We start from the raw sequence: 22,571 nt of genomic DNA, 5'->3' as shown, positions 1-22,571 counted from the left end.
ACTGTATCGGTGCCTCTGTAGTGAAGTTTCCATTAAAAACCCAAAAAGACAGTGATGGTGTGGAGGAAGGGGCTGGCTTCCTGATGGCTGAACACATGGGGAGATTCCTGAAGGGCAGCACACCTAGAGAGGGCACATAAGGTCCACTCCCCATGCCCCAGAGCTTGCTCTGTATGTCTCCTCCATCTAGCTGTTCACCTGTGTCGTCTGCAGTATCCTTTATAATAAACTGGTAAACATAAGTAAAGCGTTTCACTGAGTTCTGTAAGCCCCTCCAGCAAATTAATCAAACCCAAGGGGTAAATGGTAGGAACTGGCTCAGAATTCTAGGTGACAACCTACTTTCAACTGGCATCTGAAGTGGGGCCAATCTTGTGAGACTGAGCCCTCAACCTGTAAGATCTGATGTTCTCCCCAGGTAGAAAGTATCAGAATTGAATCAGAGGACACCCTGCTGTTGTCTGCTAGAGAATCTCCTGAAAGACTGCCTGGTGGGGAAAAATCCCCACACATTTTGTTGGCCAAGGGTCACAGAAGTATTCTTTGTTGATTATTGTCTGAGAGTAGGAAAAAGCACTTTGCCTTGGTTTTTTTCTGTTTTAATAGTAGAATTTCCATCATATAGATTCAGTACACACAGAATAACTTCAAAAGCCCAATGACCGCATAATGTAGTAAAATCATTAGATTTGATGAGTTTTGAGTGTTTATTACATTTTCCTTTAGTGTAATTTAAAGTTTATGATTTAATTTGTAATAACGATTTCATGGTTTTATTTAACAATCGGCATGCAACAGTTCTGAAAATTTGACAGTCTTGTCTCACAAGGTAGTGTGAGCTGGCTCCAGCAAGCTGAGATGGGATATGGGTTAGGTTGTATGTTGAAGAACCCTTAGATGTGTTGCAGGAGAGGATGGGCCTATACTACTTGGTAGGTCCTGGATAACAGTGGTTTCCAGGGCTCACTTGCTCAAAGATCAAGATCAAGATCATCCTCACACAGCTTCTTTGGAAATTTCATGCTTAGAGGTCATCTCTCTTAAATGGGAAGATTCCATCATAGGACACACCTTCTCTGATTCCTTTCTAACCCCTAGATTATTTATTTGCTTATTTATAAAACATAGTTCTAGCAGTTTGTGCTCATTAACTGTTTGTGCTTTGTAAATTACCTGAAAGTTAGTAGCTTACAGTAACAAGTACACACATACACCACATAACAATGTTTCAGTCAAAGATGAACCTTATGTATGATAGTGGTCCCGTAAAATTATGATACGGTAATTTCACGGTGCCTTTTGTACATTTAGCTATGCTTAGATGCACAAATACTTAGCACCGTGTTACAGTTGCCTACAGTATTCAGAACAGTAACATGCTGTGCAGGTTTTCAGCCTAGGAACGGTAAGTTATATAGGTTATACTCTACAGCCTAGGTGTGTCTTAGGCTGAATCATCTAGGTTTGTTTAAGTACACTCCAGGATGTTCACACAATGATACATTTCTCAGGGCATATCCCAGCCATTAAGGGACATGACTGTATTGGACTATATTGATTTTTCTCACCATTTCTGAGGGCAGGTGTCTAGAGTGGCTTAGCTGGAAGGCTCTGCCTCAGTCTCTCATGAGGTTGCAGTCAAGATGTCAGTCAAGAATACAGTATCTGAGAGCTTGACTGGTCTGCAGGGTCTGCACCTGTGAGGACTCATCCTGTGGTTGCTTTCCTTGCTACGTGGACCTCTCCATAGGGCTGCACAATTGTCCTCACAACTGGCAGATGCCTCTTTCAGAGCAAATGACCACAGAAGAGAGCAAGTCAGAAGTCATGATGTCTTTTAAGACGTGGTCTCAGAAGTCACGCATCACTTCTGCTCTAACCTCTTCACTAGGAGTGAGTCACTAAGGGCAGCCTCTCAAGTGGAGGGAAATTAGGCTCCACCCACTGAAGGTAGTGTCCGAGAATCTGTGGACATATTTGGAAACACCACATACCATAATTTTAGGTAACTTTAGCTCATTTTATTTTGATTCGTGCTTTCAAATTTTAGGGTTTTTATTTTACTTTTTAATAGTTCATTAAATTATATTTTATTCTTTTAGACACTACTGTCTTTTACTCATTCTAAAATCCTTTTTGTGACTTCTGTTACTGATGTTCTTAATTAATGTTTGAAATTTTGATTGAATTTGGCTTTTCATTTATATTATAATTTGCTTTTCTATATTAACTATGATAATCTTTAAATAGTTGGATTTATTTCCAACTCCTTCAAGCTTGTCTTTCTTGTCTATTAATCTGCCTTCTCACCCAGTTTGACCAAATAGGTTCTTTTGGTAATCATCAGATTCTTTCGGTAATTATAGGTAGGCTCAGACATTTAGAGGTAGATGGGAGCTCTAATGTTTCCTACCCCAAAACTACACTAAAAAGTGATATGCTACCGCCCAAGCCAATCTCAAACTGAATTCAGTCACATGTGCAAACATCTGTTAGCAAGCAGCACTAAATGGCTGCATGTCCCAGCCATGGACTCCGTGAAGACCCCACCGCTGCCTTTTTCACACCATACCACATGCCTTATAGGAAAGACTAATTCCAGCACAAACACAACAAATATCCTGATGACAGGAGCGGCTTGCCTTGTGGTGGGATCAGGTGAGGGACATTCTCTGGGTACAGGATAGAATGTGGTTCTAGACCGAAGATGTCTCTTCAAAGGGATTGTTTTCTTGCCTCACCGGGTTCTTCCACCCCATTCATTCCAAGTTGGAGATGCCTGTACAATATGCTGGTTAATGAAAAGTTATTTCCAAATCCCGTAGATCGACTAGCGATCTCCTCTGATACAGATTTAGATTGAGGTTTTTGAAGGAAAGCCACATTCTGAACTGAAGACTCCTGTAGGAGCGAAATAACTGCTCCTATGATTGGCGTGTGGGGACTTTAAATCAAGGAAATTCAGTGTTACTTACCCAACCCAAAGTTAGTGGTTAAACTCAAGTACACCCTCTATACTAAGGCATTTTAAAGCTAAATCCTGATAGATGGTGTGTTTGAGTTTAATCACTAACCTAGGGCTGTACCCTCTAAGTGAAAATACTGTCTTGGTCAGCACTAGCTAGGCTCTGCTATGAGAAACCCAGAATCACAGGCAGCTAAAGTGTTGGAGGGGTTTCCTTGCTGGCTCGTAGTTGGCACCTCTGATATTGCTGGGCAAAAAGAAATTGAGGGCTCCAGGAAGTTCACTAAAACTTAAATGTGCTGGCTGGAAATGACACGTGTTACTTCGGCTTACAGTTCATTGGCCGGATGAGCTTCCTGCCCCCATGCCACAGCTGGTCAGAAGCAGCTATCCTGCGAGTGCCTGGAGGGGGAAGAACTGCGGATACTTGGTCGACAGTGCCTTCTGCGAACACTCTTCTGCCACCTTGTCACTGGGGTTGGAAACAATTCGTGAGAAGTCATCGATAAATATCAATTACTATCATAGGACTGGTTCTTTTAAACAGCCTACATTTAAGTCAATCTCCGGATTCCTAGATGCTCTCTTCCCTCTGTAATGCATCCGGAGTAATGCCTTCAGGGTGAGGTGTGCTCGGCTAATCCTACACTCGTTCGCTTCCTTCCTCACAGTTGAGTTGAATGCTTACAGAAGTTGTGTGTTTGTCCAAGCTCCTTTATGCCAGTAATACTTACTTTTAATGACATAATTTAGTTAAATAGTACATGAGATTATAAAATGTAAGGACAGAAAGGAAGAACAAATCTCCTCTTTTAAAATTGCTACTGAAATAGGAACTGAATAGGCCATGTCATAGCTACTCAAATTTTAATGTTCACACAAACCATCCAGAGAGCTTGTTAAGGGGCAGGTTCTGATTCAGTAGGTGCAGGTGGGGCCTGAGATTCCGAATTTCTAATTAGCTCCAGGGCAATAGGGATGCTGCTGGTCCACAGATCACACATCGAATAGCAAAATATGAGACCACTACAAAAGCTTATTGGAAATCATTAAAACACAAAAAGAGATTGCCTGCAGGTCGCTTTGCTAGTACTTTAAGAAGAGCTCTCTCGACTTCAAAAAACATAGACCTGGCTATAATGAAGCTGCCTCTTCTCATAAAGATAATGTGAACATCATTCAGTAAAACACATTTTAAAAAACAGAGAGAACTTGACTTTCTTATGAAAAATAAATGCATGAGGTTAAGAGTAAAAGTTTCCAGAAGGATTTTATTGTTTTTAAGTGATTCATTACTTAAGAAAACTTTTTGCATTGAAGAAGAGAGTTTCAACCATATTGTATTAAATGCACAATTACCAATGGAAGTTGTTACCAAGACTCTTGGCAATTCACCAAGCTTTAAGCAGATACGTCTCACAAAATGTTAGTCAGAGTTACCTCACCACCCAACTCCAGGAGTGCCTGGTACATAGAATACAATAGCAGACCTGCAACATATTTTGAACCTTAGGGCTTTTAGTGTAATTTGTTTTCTAACAAGAGGAAGGTTAGTAACATTCAATATTTCAGGAGCCAATCTTGGGAGAGAAGAAAACTTGCTAAGTGGATTCAAAGCAAATAAATGCTCTTTGCTTGGGACATTTCCTTTACACACCCATGGTTACAGCCATGGAAATGTTTGTTTGTTTGTTTGTTTGTTTGTTTGTTTGTTTGTTTTTGAGACAGAGTCTTGCTCTGTCGCGCAGGCTGGAGTACAGTGGCACGATCTCAGTCTACTGCAACCTCCTCCTCCCGGGTTCAAGTGATTCTCCTGCCTCAGCATCTTGAGTAGCTGAGATTACAGGCATGCACCACCATCCCTGGCTAATTTTTGTATTTTTAGTAAAGATGGGGTTCTCACTATGTTGGTCAGGCTGGTCTCAAACTCCTGACCTTGTGATCCAGCTGCCTTGGTCTCTCCAAGTCCTGGGATTACAAGCGTGAGCCACTGTGCCTGGCTGGAAATGTGTTTTATAGTCACAATAGGAAAGGGGAGGGATAGTGTATTTCTTCATTGTACGACTAAATCCTGATAAGCTTGAGGGATTTTCAAAGGGAGAATAACAGTGAAAGACATTGATATAGGGGAACCATGGATTGAGAACTATTTCTCATAAAGTATTCAGTTGATCAGTGATGTATTTGTGGAATAATTTCAGTCCTTGTCTTTCTATGCTCTGTTCAAGGACCAGAGAGCTTACTGCTATGGGAAAGATTGAGAAATGCTCCAACCATCCCAAATGGGACAGTCTTAAGGTTTCCAAACGAACCCATCTGCACACAGACCCTCTTCCCAGAATACTCCCCTTCCACATTCCAAACTCATCTCTGCCCTTATTCAAGGCCTTTGAGTTTATAAGGGATGATTCTGTGCAAACGATTTCTTCATAATTTAGACCCAGTCTCGTTTCAGACTGCTAATAGGTCACTGTGTGACTTCATATCCAATCCCAAACTGGAGTCTGTCTCAAGTATTAATAACATTCCGTGAACAACAAGAACGTTTTCCCCCTTCCATGAGCTGTGTAGAGAAGGACCTTGGTGAAAGTACCTATCAAGCAAGCTATCCAAGAAATTACACAGCAAAAAGGCTCGCACACCAAATTTAGATGCTTGAATCCCACAGTTTATTAAATCAATTTAAAACACAAACAATGGAAAACTATGGGGTAGATTAACACACTTGGGTTATATATATATATATATGTGTGTGTGTGTGTGTGTGTGTGTGTGTGTGTGTGTGTGTGTACGTATACATATATATATAATTTATGCAGGAGGAAGATCCACACTACCTAAATCCTGGGCTAACAAAGCTTATGTGTCTTGTCTGTCTGCCATAGGCACCTTCTCCAATTATGGTGTCATTAAGAGGCCAGAGCTGGGTTTGAGCAAGAGTACCCCGAGACTAGAAGGTATCTCAGGGCATTGACATACCCTAGGTCTATTACAGCGATGGATGTAGCCAGCCTATAGCTGCAGCTTGACAGTTAGCTGCTAAACCACCATGCTTTCTAACTGCACTTCTTGGACAAAACACATGCAGAGCCAGAGGGGGGCCATACTAGGAGTCACCAGTGGATAGTCAATGTCAGGTGTGACCCAGCTGTCACCCACAGTTGTGTGCTCATAACTTGGTCTGTCATTCTTTTCTAGCTCTAAGTAACGCATTTGTGCTGTCACATATTCCGTTTTCTATTTTTAGCATTTCAGGTTCCTACTTTGCTGTCAGCATTTAGCATATATGATTAATTCTGCCCATGCCTCGCAAGCCATTTGCTTACTCATTGTCGGGACTAAACACAGACTATGAGACTCTCCTGTGGCATACAAACCACTTGCTAACTCACTGTCTAGGCTTTTACATTGCTTACGTATTTCATCCTCTTAATTTGCTCTTCTTGTCTTCTTCAGCAGAATCAAAAAATCTCAAATAATACAGCAAACTCATAAAATGCAGAGAATAGGAGGACTGATGGAAAGCACAAGGTACAAAATACATTTTTATGGCTTAGCCAATAGTTGGTGCTCCTTTAAAAAGTGGCACATTATTCATTTAGAAGAAATAAGAGCTAGTGTTAATAGATCACTAAGGTGACTATCATAAACATTAGTTGGTCATACATTTAAAAATAGCTAGTAGAGAATAACTTGAATGTTCCTGGCACAAAGAAAATATAAATATTTAAGTTGATCCATAATTCCAGTTACCCTGATTTGATTATATGAATGTATCAAATTATTATCACTTTCGCACCAACCTAATATTACTTGTACATTGAATATACGTATATCTAATAAATAAGTAAAAATAAACTTTATTAAAAGAAAAAAGTGGTACATTATTGAAGATTCTTTTTAAATGAATTCAATTAAATCTCCTAATTATGTTAATTACTTACACATGCTCACTGTAGGACATTGGAAAATATAGAAAAGTATTAAGGAAAAAATTGTCTTTAATGCTACCACCTGGTGACAATCAATGTCAACATCTGATATACTTTATTTTTAGATGCTATTTTAATAGATATCTTTCCCCATCTTTTAAGGTTGTACATACATTTCTATATCCTTACTGTCACAGGGCAAACTCCAAAATTGGGATTCAGGCTGGGAGGCCACCTGGGATCTTGGCTTTACACAGGAAGGAATTCAAGAGCCAGCTGGCTGACAGAGTAAAGTGAAAGCAAGTTTATTGAGACAGTAAAGCAGGCCAGGCGTGGTGGCTCATGGCTGTAATCCTAACACTTTGGGAGGCCAAAGTGGGCAGATCACTTGAGGTCAGGAGTTCGAGACCAGCCTGGCCAACATGGTGAAATCCCATCTCTACTTAAAAAATACAAAATGAGCCAGGCATGGTGGTGCATGCCTTTAATCCCAGCTACTTGGGAGGCTGAGGCAGGAGAATTGCCTGAACCCAGGAGGCGGAGATTGCAGTGAGCCAAGATCGTGCCATTGCACTCCAGCCTGGGCAACAAGAGCAAAACTCTGTCTCAAAAAAAATAAAAAAAAGAAAGTAAAGCCATAAAAGGGTGGCTACACCATAGGCAAAGCAGCACCAAGGGCTGCTGGCTGGTTATTTTTATGGTTATTTCTTGATTATATGCTAAATAACAGGTGCATTTTTCATGAGTTTTCCAGGAAAAGGGCTGGGAATTCCTGGAACCCATGATCCCTCTCCCTTTCAGACCATATAAGGTAACTTCTGGACGTTGCTATGGCATTTGTAAACTGTCATGGCGCTGGTGAGCATGTCTTTTAGCATGCTAATGTATTATAATTAGCGAATAATGAGCAGTGAGGATGACTAGAGGTTGCATTTGCAGCCATCTTGGTTTCAGCAGGTTTTGGCCAGTTCTTTACTGCATCCTGTTTCATCAGCAGGGTCTTTGTGACCTGTATCTTGTGAAACTTGTCCTACTGAAATCCTATCTCATGCCCTTTTTCCAAAATACTGTATATATTATGTCTTCCTATCTTACTTCATGTGTTTTCTATCTAGCGGGAGACCGCCTTTCCCTGGCATTGGCTACAACCAATTATTATTTTAGAGACACAGTGAACAGCTGCCTGACCTTCACCTGATGGTCACCTGACATTCCTGGAGGCCTCTCCGGCCCTCCTCATGTCTGCCTAACTATGTACTCTAACAGAAAGACCTAGTAAGGAGAGGAGATTCTCTGCAGAATGTGAATGTCCCCCACAGAGACGGCTTTGCAGGACCATATCAAAATTTGTCAAAAAATAGATTCTAGAGTCAAATACTTTGATTCCCTTCAGTACCTGCTTTGTGTTTTGTGATGCTATGCAAACATGTTTGGAATTTGGTATCTTATTATTACAAAGAGTCTGTTCTGTCAGTGTTGAGATCTCTGTTTTAATGTTAGTGCTGGTCAGTTGTGACTGAACTCAAAGGAAGGAGGGTATCTTGAGGCCTGTCCCATATGGCCTAAACTGGCTTTTCAGGTTTCTTTGGGTCCTCTTAGCAAAGAGGAGGGTCTGTTCAGTCAGTTGAGGGGCTTAGAATTCTTTTTTTTTTTGGTTTGTAAGACCATGGTAATTTCTGTATTTAGTCAGCAATTAATCACTAAATCTTAATTTTAGTAGGCATTTTTTTTTTTTAATGCTGAACTAAAGTGAGATTTTCTCTTCCTTAAAAATCTGGGATGCTCATTCATTCTCTGATCGGTTCAGATGCAGTATATGAAAAACCAGAAAGCTGGTGTTACAGCTCTTTTAGAATTTGTCTAGCAGGTTTTCCAGTCTTTACCAGAAAGTCACCCGACCACAAAAAGAAAGAAAAGCCATCAACCTGTGTGTGTGTATGTGCTCCCTGGACCCTTCTTTTCCACAAAATCTTGCTCAAATCAGAGATAAGGACCTTCTTTTCTTGACTAGTCCCTGCCTTGTTCTTTTTCTGAAATCCTTTAAGATGGTCAAGCTCTGTGGATTCAACCACGCAAATGCTTCAATAGAAGGGGAAGAGGATGCTCTTCACCATTTTTTTTTTTTTTTTTTTTTTTTTTTTTTGAGACAGAGTTTCACTCTGTCGCCCAGGCTGGAGTGCAATGGTGCAATCACAGCTCACTGCACCCTCTGCCTCCTGGTTTCAAGCAATTCTCCTGCCTCACTCTCCCAGGTAGCCGGGATTACAGGCACCCACCACCATACTCAGCTAATTTTTGTATTTTTAGTGGAGATGGGGTTTCACCATGTTGGTCAGGTTGGTCTCAAACTCCTGACCTCAGATGATCCACCTGCCTCAGCCTCCCAAAGTGCTGGGATTACAGGCATGAGCCACCATGTCTGGCTACTCTTCACCTTTTATTACCTTCCTGGAGCCAAAATAATGGGCTGTAGCAACCAGCATCCAGTACCCTGCTACCTCATATGAGGCAGGTCCGATGAAGGTTTCTCTGAAGGACTGTGTTTTAATGAGGGAGAGTTTTTCACAAGACTTTGGCAATTATCCCCTTACTTACTGCCACAAGTATGATTTACTTTCTACATAGAAGGACTCCCAGATCCTAAGAATGACTTAATGGCAATAGATAATTGTCACATATTGCTGATTCTATTTATTTCCCAAGTAAAAGAAAGAAGTGTTAATGGTATGGTGTTTGTTACTGGGGCTTCAGCCTTAAAAGGGGAAGGTAAACTTCCCGGGGCTGTGCATGGCATTGTGTGTGAGATTGCACAGTCTGGGAGGCGCTGTGCCACCTTGTCAGGCTTCCTAAAGGAGCTCTCGACTCCCATCCACACACAAAGGCATCTCCTGGGGGCCAGGACCTGGGCAAGACTGGCTGCCTCACGAATTTGCCCACACAGCCACAAGGTGGCAGTTCTGCCAGGTGACTTGAAGGACCACTAGCCTTTTCCTCCCTGCTTGGGAGCCACGCTTCTTATGTTACTGCCCTTGAGGGCAGAGCCCGTGGGCATCATCGTCTCCGTCTCTTAGGCTGGCGCTATTGATACTGGTGGGCTGGGGCCGGTCCCCAAATACCAGTTGGACCTGGACTCAAGCCAACATCCATGCTTTCGACACCATGACAAGAAGAAACTCAAAGATGAGTCCAAAAATAGTGGAAGTTGGGAGATTTATTTGCAAAGCAAAAAGTACATACTCAAGAAATTGAAGTGCAGGCATACTTAAGGGAGAGTTTACCCCATGGATTTGGCTGGCTACCTTTATGGGTTTCTTTAACCAAGGGGTGGAATATTCATGAAAATTCCTGGAAAAAAGGTAGAAATTTCTTGGAACTGTGGTGCCACCCATTTTTATATCAAATATGGGTGTTCTCAGAACTGTCATGGGGTGATGGGTGTGTGATTTAGGACATCAATGAGGGTATACTGAGGTTCTAGGGGAAACCCAGGCCAAACCTGGCACCATGCTGGGTCCAGTCGGTATTAGCCAGCTTGGTCCACACCCCGGTTTTTCAGGATTTTATAAGCTCATGGCTCCTGTAGCTATTTCAAGTGTCCTTTTGCTAGTCACATGAAACTGCTGGCTGGAATTTTCCATTCTCCTGCAAACACTGTGTATTATGCTTCTCTTACCACCAGTGCTATAGCGGGTGAAATCCTTCCCATCGGCGAATGACTGTTCTTCCTCTCCAATACTGTTAGAGAATATTTGTTTGTTTCTTAATTTTGACATCTTATGGGATTTTGATATTTTGGTATTCTAAAAAGTTTGGTCTTTTGCAGATATTTTCATTAAAAGAGGTAGGCACTGCTTCTATCTTAACTTGATTTTGTCTGAACCCAAGTAGGTCTTATTGTTTCTAAGACAACTATTTTAATTCTAAGACTCTTCTAGCATTCGTGACATTTGTCAATTGTTCCGTTTTGCATAGAGTGAACCATGCTTTGGTGACAAATAGCCAGCACCTCTGTGATGATGTAATTCAGCGTTCGAGTCCAGGGTAGTTTGCTCCAGGTCCCGGCTCTCAGAGGGTAACCGCATATGCGTGAATGTCCTGCCTCATTGATTTAACCCCCTCAGAATGAGTGCAGTGGGCCACTCTCTCAGCACACTTCCGCCCTGAGCAGGAGTGGGGCCGGGCTCCAGTGAGAGTCTCTAGGAGTGTGTTTTGATAGTTTCGTCCACAGTCTGCATGGCTACAAAGTCATGTCGGCAAGTTTTTAATTAAGTTTGGAGTTACATTACTTACCTTCATTCATTAAATTTAAATCTACGGTGGTTTTAAAACTCATGTGAAGAATAATTTGTAATATTTTACGTTTATGTATATGAGTAAGAAAAAAATAAACTATGTTTTAGATCGAGTTTTACTTTTCCCCTGCCCTTGAGCCATTTTTTTAAAGTATGTACATGGTAGTGTGTGAATTACATTCATTTCATAAAAGCACTGATTGTTGTAGGAGATCAGTGAGCTAAAGGATGGGTACATAGCTCTCAAACTCATTCATATTGTCCAATAAATTAAATTCTTAAAGAAAAGAAAAAAGGCTTATTAATTGGAACACAAAAGCCCCAATCCTTGGTCCCAGTGCACTTTTCTTTAGGGTAATATAATCCAAAGGAGAACTTGTAGAAAAAAAAAAAAAAAAACAGTGCTTGTTCTGTGTACACTCAAGAAAAGATGAGAAAAAAAAAAAAGAAAATCTCTTCTTTTGGGGTATGGGTGAGGTCACAGTCTTACCATGGTAGGAACTCACTCATTAAGTGGAAGAGGGAGTGGAATCCTCCCACCCACTCCGACACACTCACACAGAGAAACAACTTTTCTAGATAATGACTTTATGCAAATCAGAGAAAGGCTCCGTTGCTCTAGAACACCTTCTGCCACCTGTGGAGAGGCATTGATTAGCTCCCTGCAAAGCAATGTGTCCTGGGTGGACAGATGCCCAGGAGCGTGCACAGTGCCCAAGGAGAGGGTGGGAGCCTCTTGGCACAGACCAACGGCTGCCTCTGCTAAATAACCTCCTACAGCTCCTGCAGCTCTGAGCGATTTCTCCATTTTTCTGAGCCCCTAAATCTATATCAGGCACTGCTGCATGAAGAACAAGAACAGGTGTGGCACATGGTAAGACGAGGATCAGCAGGACTCTGCCCACTGGAAGAGGAGCAGTGAGGTCAGGGGGATGCCAGTGTGCTGGGCAGATGGGGGCCTCTGACCCAGGGACACTGCTTCTAGGACCAGCGGCGTAACTGTGGGCCCAGTGACAAATGAAAATATGGGACATCCTGTGCAAAAATTATTAAGGATTTTGAGATGGCAACAGCAAAGCATTAAACCCAGCACAGGGTTCTCGGTGCAAGCGCTGGTTCAGGACCCTGAAGCCAGCCCTGGGGCCCTGACTCCCTGTCAGCTGTGGCTGCCCTGTTCAGTCTGAGCAAAGACAACCCACATCTTTCCTGCCATTGCCCGTAGGTCATCTTGATCCTCAACACACACACTCACTCCCACACACTACACACACACCATGGTCACAAACCCCACACTCTCTCACACACACTTTCACTTATACTCCACACACTCACACACTCAACCTACACACACCCACCATAGTCACACACCCCACACTTACACATTCACACTCACCCATATCCCACCACTCACACACACACCCTATACACACCCACACCCTGTCACATACACACACCCTACACACACCCACACCCTGTCACATACACGCACCCTACACACACCCATCATAGTCCCACACCCCACACACTTTCTCACACACACACACCTCCTACACACACTAGTCACCCCATACTCTCTTACATACACTCACACACTCACACACTCACACACCATATGTGTGACCACCATAGTCACACACTTTCTCTTACACTCACACACCATAGTCACACATCACACACCCCAAAGGCACCCCACGCTATCTCACACACCCCACACTTACACACATTCACTCACATACCACACACACCATACTTACACACCCCACACTCATTCACACACCATAGTCACACAGCACACACCCACACTCACACACCTCACATTCTATCTCATGCGCAGCCCCCACACCTACACATACCACACACACCATACTTACACACCCCACACTCTCTCATACACACAATACAGTTTCACACACTCTCATACACACCCCACACTCTCTCACACATGCCACAGATTCACACACTCTCACACCCCACACTCAGCACACACACATCCTTACACACCCGCAGTCCTCCTGAGATCCCTTTGGGCTGGCCACGTTCTTCTCCAGGAGAACTGGTGAAGTAGGCAGCACAAAAAATGTGTTTTATAATTCTAATCAGTAGCAAAGTATATTATCTTTATTTACCTAAATATTAACATTTTACAATAAAGTTATCTGTTTAAGTGTATATACCCTATGGAGCCGGGCGTGGTGTCTCACACCTGTAATCCCAGCACTTTGGGAGGCCGAGGCCGGTGGATCATGAGTTCAGGAGATCGAGACCATCCTGGCCAACATGGTGAAACCCTGTCTCTACTAAAAATACAAAAAATTAGCTCAGCATGGTGGCGTGTGCCTGTAGTCCGAGTTGCTTGGGAGACTGAGGCAGAAAAATCACTTAAACCCGGGAGGCGAAGGTTTCAGTGAGCCCAGATTGCGCTACTACACTCCAGCCTGGCAACGGAGAGAGACTTTATCTCAAAAAAAAAAAAAAAAAAAAAAAAAAAAAGAATATATACCCTAAGGAATCTGAATATCATAGACTTTGAGAGTTTCCATGATCAGTTTATAAAATACATGTAAAGCTTTTCATTAACTGTTGGACGTTTACATTATTCTTTTTCCCCTGGAATTTATATTTCTATTTCATCAACCCCACTACATTTTATCCTAATATAGTATATCCCTCTGGCAGGAAGTCTTACTCATCACGATGTTATATATCCTGTCAACTAAAATGAGTACATAAGTGGGAATTCGATTTTTTAAAATTCTTTGTAAATATAGAGTTTCTATATATTAGAAATATCTAGATTAATTTATTTTACAGTTATGATTTATACACAATGGATCACACATGTACATTTTTAGTAGAAAAAATATAGAATTTTATCAGTAATATATCTCTTACTGAGGAGAAAAAGGCTTTTATTTCCCTAGTGTTCCAGTACCCACAAATGGGTGCTATTTCCTGCTAAAATGAGACTGTTTTGGCACCAATTCTATATACACGTATTTGGTTTGTTGTTGTGGTTGTTTTTTAATTTCACTGTTGTAAGTAGTGAGGCCAATTTTAAGACTTAATTCTGTTTGTATTTAAGGCACGGTTATAGTAATATGTGAATAAGTACATAGGAACGGAAAGAGTTACTAAATTTTTATTTATAAAATAAAAATAAAATAAAATAATAAAATAAAAATAAAAAAAGAGTCACTCCATTTTTATTTATAACTCCTAGGGCTTATGACAAAAATCACACAAAAAATATTTTTAAGGTCCTATCATCTGACAGTTCAATTAGATTCTCCTTTATTTTTTAAAAGGACTAGAAACCAGCTAACTTTTGGATTTGATTGGCCCAAATTAGAGTCGTTGTCTCAGTTTCTGGAACATCTTCCCAAAATGCTTTCCTGAATGAGTATTAATTATGCTTATTATTGTTTTATTAGTGGTACCTTCTATAATTCATTAATATTGTTAGAAAAATTAAGATAGAAATATTGTTCAGTTAGTACCCCTTTGTAATATGATTCAGTATTTTTAAATCTTCTTTTAAATGCTTTCGTCAAAATCTTAAGAATGGCAAATTTTGGCTCATTCATGTCACTCAGTAAAATGGTCACCTTTTAACAAAATCTGCAAAGCCAATCCTCTTCAGCAAACCCAGCAGCCAAGTCAGATTTCTTCCCTGTTGGCAAATCTTACCTTCCTTTTTTTAGATTCAAACCCCACGTGTTAATGTGTGTGCTGAGACAGCCATCCCACTTCTGAAGTTGCCTTCTAAGATAAATAACACAGGTGAGACATGGGGCTTTGCTGTGTTCGCTTAGCTGATGAAATAAAGCTCTTATGCTGCCAATGTTCTGTCCTGCAGTGTTTGCTCTGCTCTTTTTTTTTTTTTAATTGTACTTTAGGTTTTGGGGTACATGTGCAGAACTTGTAGGATTGTTGCATAGGTACACACATGGCAAGGGGGTTTGCTGTCTTCCTCCCCCTATCACCTATGTCTGGTATTTCTCCCCACGTTATCCCTCCCTACCCTCCCCACCCCCTGTCCCTCCCCTAGTCTCCCACAACTGACTGCAGTGTATGATGCTCCCCTCCCTGTGTCCACGTGTTCTAATTGTTCAACACCCACCTATGAGTGATACCATGTGGTGTTTGATTTTCTGTTCTTGTGTCAGTTTGCTGAGAATGATAGTTTCCAGATTCATCCATGTCCCTATGAAGGACACAAACTCATCATTTTAGTATTCCATGGTTTATATGTGCCACATTTTCTTTATCCGTTCTATTGTTCGTGGACATTTGGGTTGGTTCCAGGTCTTTGCTATTGTTAATTGTGCCACAATGAACATACATGTGCATGTGTCTTTATAATAGAACAGTTTATAATTCTTTGGGTATATACCCAGTAATGAGATTGCTGGGTCAAGTGGAATTTCTATTTCTAGGCCCTTGAGGAGTCGCCACACTGTCTTCCACAATGGTTGCACTAATTTGCGCTCCCACCAACAGTGTAAAAGTGTTCCTATTTCTCCACATCCTCTCCAGCGTCTGTTGTTGCCAGTCTAACTGGCGTGAGATGGTATCTCAATGTAGTTTTGATTTGCATTTCTCTAATGACCAGTGATGATGAGCATTTTTTCATATATTTGTTGGCCTCATAGATGTCTTCTTTTGTAAAGTGTCTGTTCATATCCTTCCGCTACTTTTGAATAGGCTTGTTTGTCTTTTTCTTGTAAATCTGTTTTAGTTCTTTGTAGATTCAGGATATTAGCCCTTTTTTGGATGAGTAGACTGCAAAAATTTTTTCCCATTCTGTTGGTTGCCAGTTTGCTCTAATGATTGTTCCTTTGCTGTATGGAAGCTCTGGAGTTTAATTAGATCCCATTTGTCTATTTTGGCTTTTGTTGACATTGCTTTTGGTGTTTTAGCCATGAACTCTTTGCCTATGCCTATGTCCTGAATGGTTTTGCCTAGGTTTTCTTCTGGGGTTTTTATGGTTTTAGGTCTTATGTTTAGATCTTTAATCCATCTGGAGTTAATTTTAGTGTAAGGTGTCAGGAAGGGGTCCAGTTTCTGCTTTCTGTACATTGCTAGCCAGTTTTCACAACACCATTTATGAATCCTTTCCCCATTGCTTGTTTTTCCCCATTGTGAATCCTTTCCCCATTGCTTGTTTTTCTCAGGTTTGTCAAAGATCAGATGATTATAAATGTGTGGTGTTGCTTCTGAGGCCTCTGTTCTGTTCCATTGGCCTATGTCTCTGTTTTGGTACCAGTACCATACTGTTTTGATTACTACGGCCTTATAGTATAGTTTGAAGTCAAGCAGCATGATGCCTCCAGCTTTGTTCTTTTTCCTTAGGATTATTTTGGCTATGCAGGCTCTCTTTTAGTTCCATATGAAGTTTGAAGCGTTTTTTTTTTCAGTTCTGTGAAGAAGGTCATCAGAAGCTTGATGGGGTTAGCATTGAGTCTATAAATTACTCTGGACAATACGGCCATTTTCACGATGTTGATTCTTCCCAACCATGAGCATGGAATGTTTTTCCATCTGTTTGTGTCCTCTCTTATTTCATTGAGCAGTGGTTTGTAGTTCTCCTTGAAGAGGTCCTTTTAGTTGGTAGGCTATTAATTACTGCCTCAACTTCAGCCCTTGTTATTGGTCTATTCAGGGTTTCAATTCCTTCTTGGTTTAGTCTTGGGAGAGTGCAAGTGTCCAGGAATTTATCCATTTCTTCCAGATTTACTGGTTTGTATGCCTAGAGTTGTTTGCAGTAATCTCTGATGGTAGTTTGTATTTCCATGGAATCGGTGGTGATGTCACCTTTATCTTTTTTTATTGCTCTGCTCTTATGGGCATCTCTCACAGGAGCAATTTGGCTTCAGCTGGGAAATAGAAGAAACAGGATGTTCAAAACTTATTACCACTTCTGCTTCCCTGTTGGATAGTAAGTCAAATGTAGCATCATGGCCCAACATGCTCACCTCTGAGTCTGTTTCCATGCGTTACCCTTAACAAAATTAGTTAGAAAGCCAGCAAGATGGGAAAACTTACAAAAGCACCTCGACAGAAGGCAGCTTCAAAAGGACATCATCTCATTAACCCTTTCTTCATTTTCCAAAGGATTTTTATTTCCAGAGTTGACATAAGGTTCATAGTGGGGAAGAGATACACCTGTGTTATTCTGAAACATAGGAGAAGGACATTTGTGAGAGGGAAGGTGTGTGTGTATCCAGCTTGATGACCATGGACAGAAAGTAACAGACTTGCTCTAGGCTGGACTCAAATGCATCACACACTGGCCCCTGATGTTCCTTTTCATCAAAATCTCCCTTGACTGTCCTGCCCGAGTCCCTCCTGCTGACTGGGTGTGGTGAATAATGGACAGTCCAATGGAAGAGGCAGTCCCAATCACAGAACTCTAGAGAAGGGGGTTTGGAAGCTAGAAATGCAGATGTCTGGGTCTTTCTTCTAGAGCTAAAGCTTTAAATGTCCATGAGCCTGTAGAGGCAGAAGGTACAGAGAATAACCTCTGTGCATGTTCATGGAGAAGCATGCTGTGTTAACACAAAAGGAGGAAGGATGCTCAGAAGTTGAACTGAGAATCCACACTCGATGGAATGCTAGGGGGTCTTTCTGTAAACCTATAATATTTTAGGGTAATTATTATAAGAAAAATAGCTGTGGAACAGCCAGTGTTAATTCATCTTTACATTCCCCATGGTAGACTTGTGACTTAAGGTATGCAAGTGGTAAAGCTGACGTTTTCTTCCCAATTCCACTTTCCAAGTCTTTTTCTTGCACAAAATCACCAAACAAAATTAGCAATTCTCCTAGACTCTAGACTAGGGAATCTTGGTCAGGGAATTTGTCTGCAATGACTTATGTCCAGTGAATGGTCTTGTGTGGAGAGAAATACCTATGCTGAATTCTTGCCACTAAATGAAAAAATTATATGCATGAAGATTTCATTGACATTAGGCCATTAAAAACAAAAAAGAACGCACCTAAATGTCCAAGTATAGATAAAGGACTGACTAAAATATTTTTCATGTGAAAAGAGTATGACTCATGACTCTGGGGTAGAATCAAAGACCATTTTATCTGTGAGAGTTTCAGAGAAATTCATAACAAGGAGCCTTCTGCGTAAAGAGGTTCCTTGATAATAATAAAAATAACACTTAGCCAATACTGAACTACTCGTGATGCTCTGTATACTGTTTTAAGGATTTATTTAATCCTCAGAGTAACTCTATGAAATACAAGCAGATGGGAAAGCCAAGGGCTACAGAGGTTGAGTAACTTGCTGAGGATACCTTCAGTGGCAGAGCCAGAATTTGAACACAGAGTCTTGTTCTAGAGTCTGCACGATGCACACTGTGCTGTCCCAACGGGTTTCACACTTGTTTCGCTCAAGATCTGTACTCCATAGGATCTCTCTCTCATCAAAAAATTGTGTGTGCATGTTTATGGCACTAGAAACATGACATCAAGAATGACAATCATTACAGAACTAAAAAGTATCTTTCCTTTTTCATTTTCTTTTCCACATTCATATGCATACATAATTATCATAAGATTATAATCACAAAATTTTTCTCCTTGCCCTTTTTTTTTGAGATAGGGTCTTATTCTATCCCCCAGGCTGGAGTACAGTGGGGTGGTCTTGGCTCACTGTAACCTCTGCCTCACCAGTTCAAGCAATTTTCATGCCTCAGCCTCCCAAAGGAGCTGGGATTACAGGTACCCACCATCACGCCCAGCTAATTTTTGTATTTTTAGTAGAGATGGGGGTTTCACCGTGTTGACCAGCCTGGTTTGAACTCCTGGCTTCAGGTGATCCACCCACTTCAGCTTCCCGAAGTGTTGGGATTACAGCCGTGAACCACCACGCCTGGCCCTCTCTTTGCCTTTTATACTTACTATATTTCAAATAGTTTTATTTTGCTACATTATCTTCATCATAACCAGTTGTGATAGCTGCAACGTGCTTCCGGAAGTTGATGTCTCCTAACCTATTGGGACAGTCCTCTCTCTGTTTCCTTTCTTTGTGTAATATTGCAAATAAATGGCAGTGAACATCCCATACATTATTTCTTTCCCTTCTTCGATGATGATGGTGAGGATTTGAGACAGTCTCACTCTGTACCCAAACTGGAGTGCAGTGGCACAGTCTCAGCTCACTGCAACCTCCACCTCCGGGGCTCAAGCAACTCTCGTGGCTCAACCTCTCTACTACTTGGGACTATAGGTGTGCATGACCATGCCCAGCTAATTTTTGTGTATTTTTATTAGAGAAGGGATTTCACCATGTTTCCCTGGGTGATCTCGAACTCCTGAGCTCAGGCAATCCACCCACGTGCTGGGATTACAGGCATGAGCCACCGCACCCAGCTTTTGATTATTTTTTAAAGAAAATTCCTGGAGTAAGATTACTGAACAAAGGATAAGGATATTTTTTGTTTCTTGTCAGAATAAAGCCACATTACTTTTTTTTTTTTTTTTTTTGAGACTGAGTCTTGCTCTGTTGCCCAGGCTGGAGTGCAGTGGCACAATCTCAGCTCACTGCTGCAGCTTCTGCCTCCCCAGTTCAAGTAATTCTCCTGCCTCAGCCTCCTAAATAGCTATGATTACAGATTACAGGCACCTGCCACCATGCCCAGCTAGTTTTTGTATTTTTAGTAGAGACAGGATTTTGCCATACTGGCAAGGGTGGTCTTGAACTCCTCAAGCGATCCACCTGACTCGGCCACCCAAAGTGCTGGGATTACAGGCGTGAGCCACTGCACCCAGCCAAGCCGTATGGTAATGGGTAATTGTGTGTTTTCATCAGTAACATATCACAAGTATTACTGTATTTTAATGTTACAATCCTTTTGCAGTCATATACCCCACTTTCTTAAATTATATGTATTTAATACCTGACAGTTCTTGCTATTATGTAATATCTTGTATTCTCTATGTTTAGATGTTAGATTGTATATTGCTGAAAAAAATACAAACTTAATTATAAATGGACTCTTTGTCTTACCCAAAGAATTTATTTTGAACTTGTAATAACAAATGAATTGTTGCTTAGCAAAAATGCTGGTTGTGACTATTTAGCTCAAGATATCAATAATTCCTACAGTTCTTGGCAGATTATGGTTAGAAATCTTATATCTCGGTACCATAATAAATAAATATTTTTGCTTTCTTCAGCAGTAGGTGTCAAAGCAGCTAATTTTGTTGCTCCATCATTGTGTTAGTTTATTCTTATCCTGAGGAAATTTCAAAAGAAAGCCTGAAACTGATGACCATTTTGCATGACTCATGTAAAGCTTGTTGAATAAACAAAAGAAACCCACGGCAGTGAAGTCACTCCATGATTAGTTGGCAGTAGATTTTTTTCAAGAAACCCTAAGTCATTTTTGGTGCATTTTTTGTAAGACGGCAGTTAAAGGAAGCAACTCAGCTGGGTGCAGTGGCTCATATCTGTAATTCCAGCACTTTGGGTGGCTACGGCGGGTATATGACCTGAGGTTGTGAGTTCGAAACCAGCCTGGCCAACATGGAGAAACCCCGTCTCTACTAAAAACACAAAATTAGCCGGGTGTGGTGGCATGTGCCTGTAATCCCAGCTACGCGGGAGGCTGAGGCAGGAGAATCGCTTGAACCTGGGAGATGGAGGTGGCGGTGAGCCGAGATCATGCCATTGCTTTCCAGCCTGGGCAACAAGAGTGAAACTCTGTCTTATAAATAAATAAATTAATTAATTAATTAATGAAACAACTCACTATCAGAGTAGAAATCAAGTGGAAAAAATAGCTTATGTTTATTTATTCATTATGTAAATAATCTACTGCACAGCTTCACTCGGATGGTGGCCAGTTATACAAGATGGGCATGGCCCTGCCCTCATGGACTTTTGGCCTAGCTTGGAATTGTCAGAGAAACACAAAGCTGGACACTAGTTAAGGAGATGAGACAGATTCTAGTCAGTATTACCACATTAAGGAAGAGACCTCAGTGAAGCCTCGGCTCAGCTCCCCTGAGACCAATGTGGTGTGTGCTCAAGGAAAGGGACTAAAGGAAGCCTTACCTTCCTTTAGTAAGGGGGTGGCCTGTGGGATTAGGCCATCTGGGTTTGTTAATTGAAGCTTACCTGGAGGAGAGAAACAAAAGTCTCCTATCTTTAGGGCAGGACATAGTTTTGCCAATTGGATCAAGGCCCCATGAAGTTAGGATCTTACTCTCCCACAGGAACTGAGAGACAAGAGAGTTATCTTACCGAATGCTTTTTTCTTTTCTTTTTGAGACAGAGTTTCACTTTTCGCCCAGCCTGAAGTGCAGTGGTGCAATCTCAGCTCACCCCAACCTCCGCCTCCCGGGTTCAAGAGATTCTCCTGCCTCAGCCTTCTAAGTAGGGGGGTTTCCAGCATGGGCTACCATGCCTGGCTAATTTTATTGTATTTTTAGTAGAGACAGGGTGTCTCCATGTTGGTTAGGTTGGTCTTGAAGTCCAGGACCTCAGGTGATCCTCCCGCCTTGGGCTCCCGAAGTGCTGAGATTACAGGCGTGAGCTACAGTGCCCAGCCAATGTTTGCATTTCAAAGAGTTAGCTCCCACATACTTGAGGGGACATTTCTGGGTGGTAGAAGGTTTCTATTTCAGAGGGGCACAGAAAGAATGTATAATTGCAAGTTTTCTAAAGTAAACGCTCTAAGAAAAGTGAGCTCAGAAGCCTATCATCAGGTGTGCTCTGAAACAAACAATAAATTCTTTGGGCGGCGTTGAGTTTTCTCAGACAGGCATTTTGAGGAGGCCGGAATTGTCATCCTAGGAACACACCCTGGAGCTGATAGGAGCTATGCTAGTGTTTAGTCAAGACTTTTCCTGCAGTGGGGTGGATGCAATCACTTGTGCTGCGGGTTGTTCTTCTAGGCCAAGGTAAAGGCCGGTTTGAGAACTCTGAATAGCGTTCGGGCAAGGAGAGTCTTTGTCGGGACACAGGCGGTTAAAACAAGGCTCATTGTGTTAATAGTAAGAATGTCTTGCAGGTTGTACACGGCACAGCATGCCTGGCCACGTGCAGTGGTCTTTTGACCATAGCTGCTTCAGCTGTTCGGAAAATTTCTGATCGGTTCTCCTCAGGTTCAACCTGGTCAGTGGATAAGGTCCCTTCTGTCCTGCCCCTATCCAAGATCTTTAAGTCCCAGGACTGTTGGATTCTTCGTGGTCCACAGTACAGGGAGTTGGAGGCCTCCTACACTAAGCACGGCTGGGCCCCATCTTCCTTCCTGCCTGTCCTTTAGCCCTCCAAGGAGAAGGTCTTTGTTACCCCTCCCCATCCCGGACAGCCTCTCTTGCCTGCCGCTTCCTCCCCCTGGACGCTGAACTTCTGCATAAGCA

General features: G+C 41.7%; 1 protein-coding gene and 1 non-coding gene across 10 annotated transcripts in view; both read left to right on the top strand.

Moving 5' to 3' along the window:
- HECW1 (HECT, C2 and WW domain containing E3 ubiquitin protein ligase 1) overlaps positions 1–22,571 on the top strand; it is a 600,315-nt gene that overhangs the window by 212,135 nt on the left and 365,609 nt on the right. The gene's annotated exons all lie outside the window — the stretch shown is intronic.
- Positions 8,731–8,792, top strand: LOC120360932 (U7 small nuclear RNA). The gene has a single exon (XR_005577314.2). It is a non-coding gene; the product is annotated as a U7 small nuclear RNA (small nuclear RNA).

Source organism: Saimiri boliviensis, chromosome 10, assembly GCF_048565385.1.
Source record: "Saimiri boliviensis isolate mSaiBol1 chromosome 10, mSaiBol1.pri, whole genome shotgun sequence".
Lineage (NCBI taxonomy): Eukaryota > Metazoa > Chordata > Mammalia > Primates > Cebidae > Saimiri > Saimiri boliviensis.
This window is presented reverse-complemented; position numbering and strand designations above follow the sequence as displayed.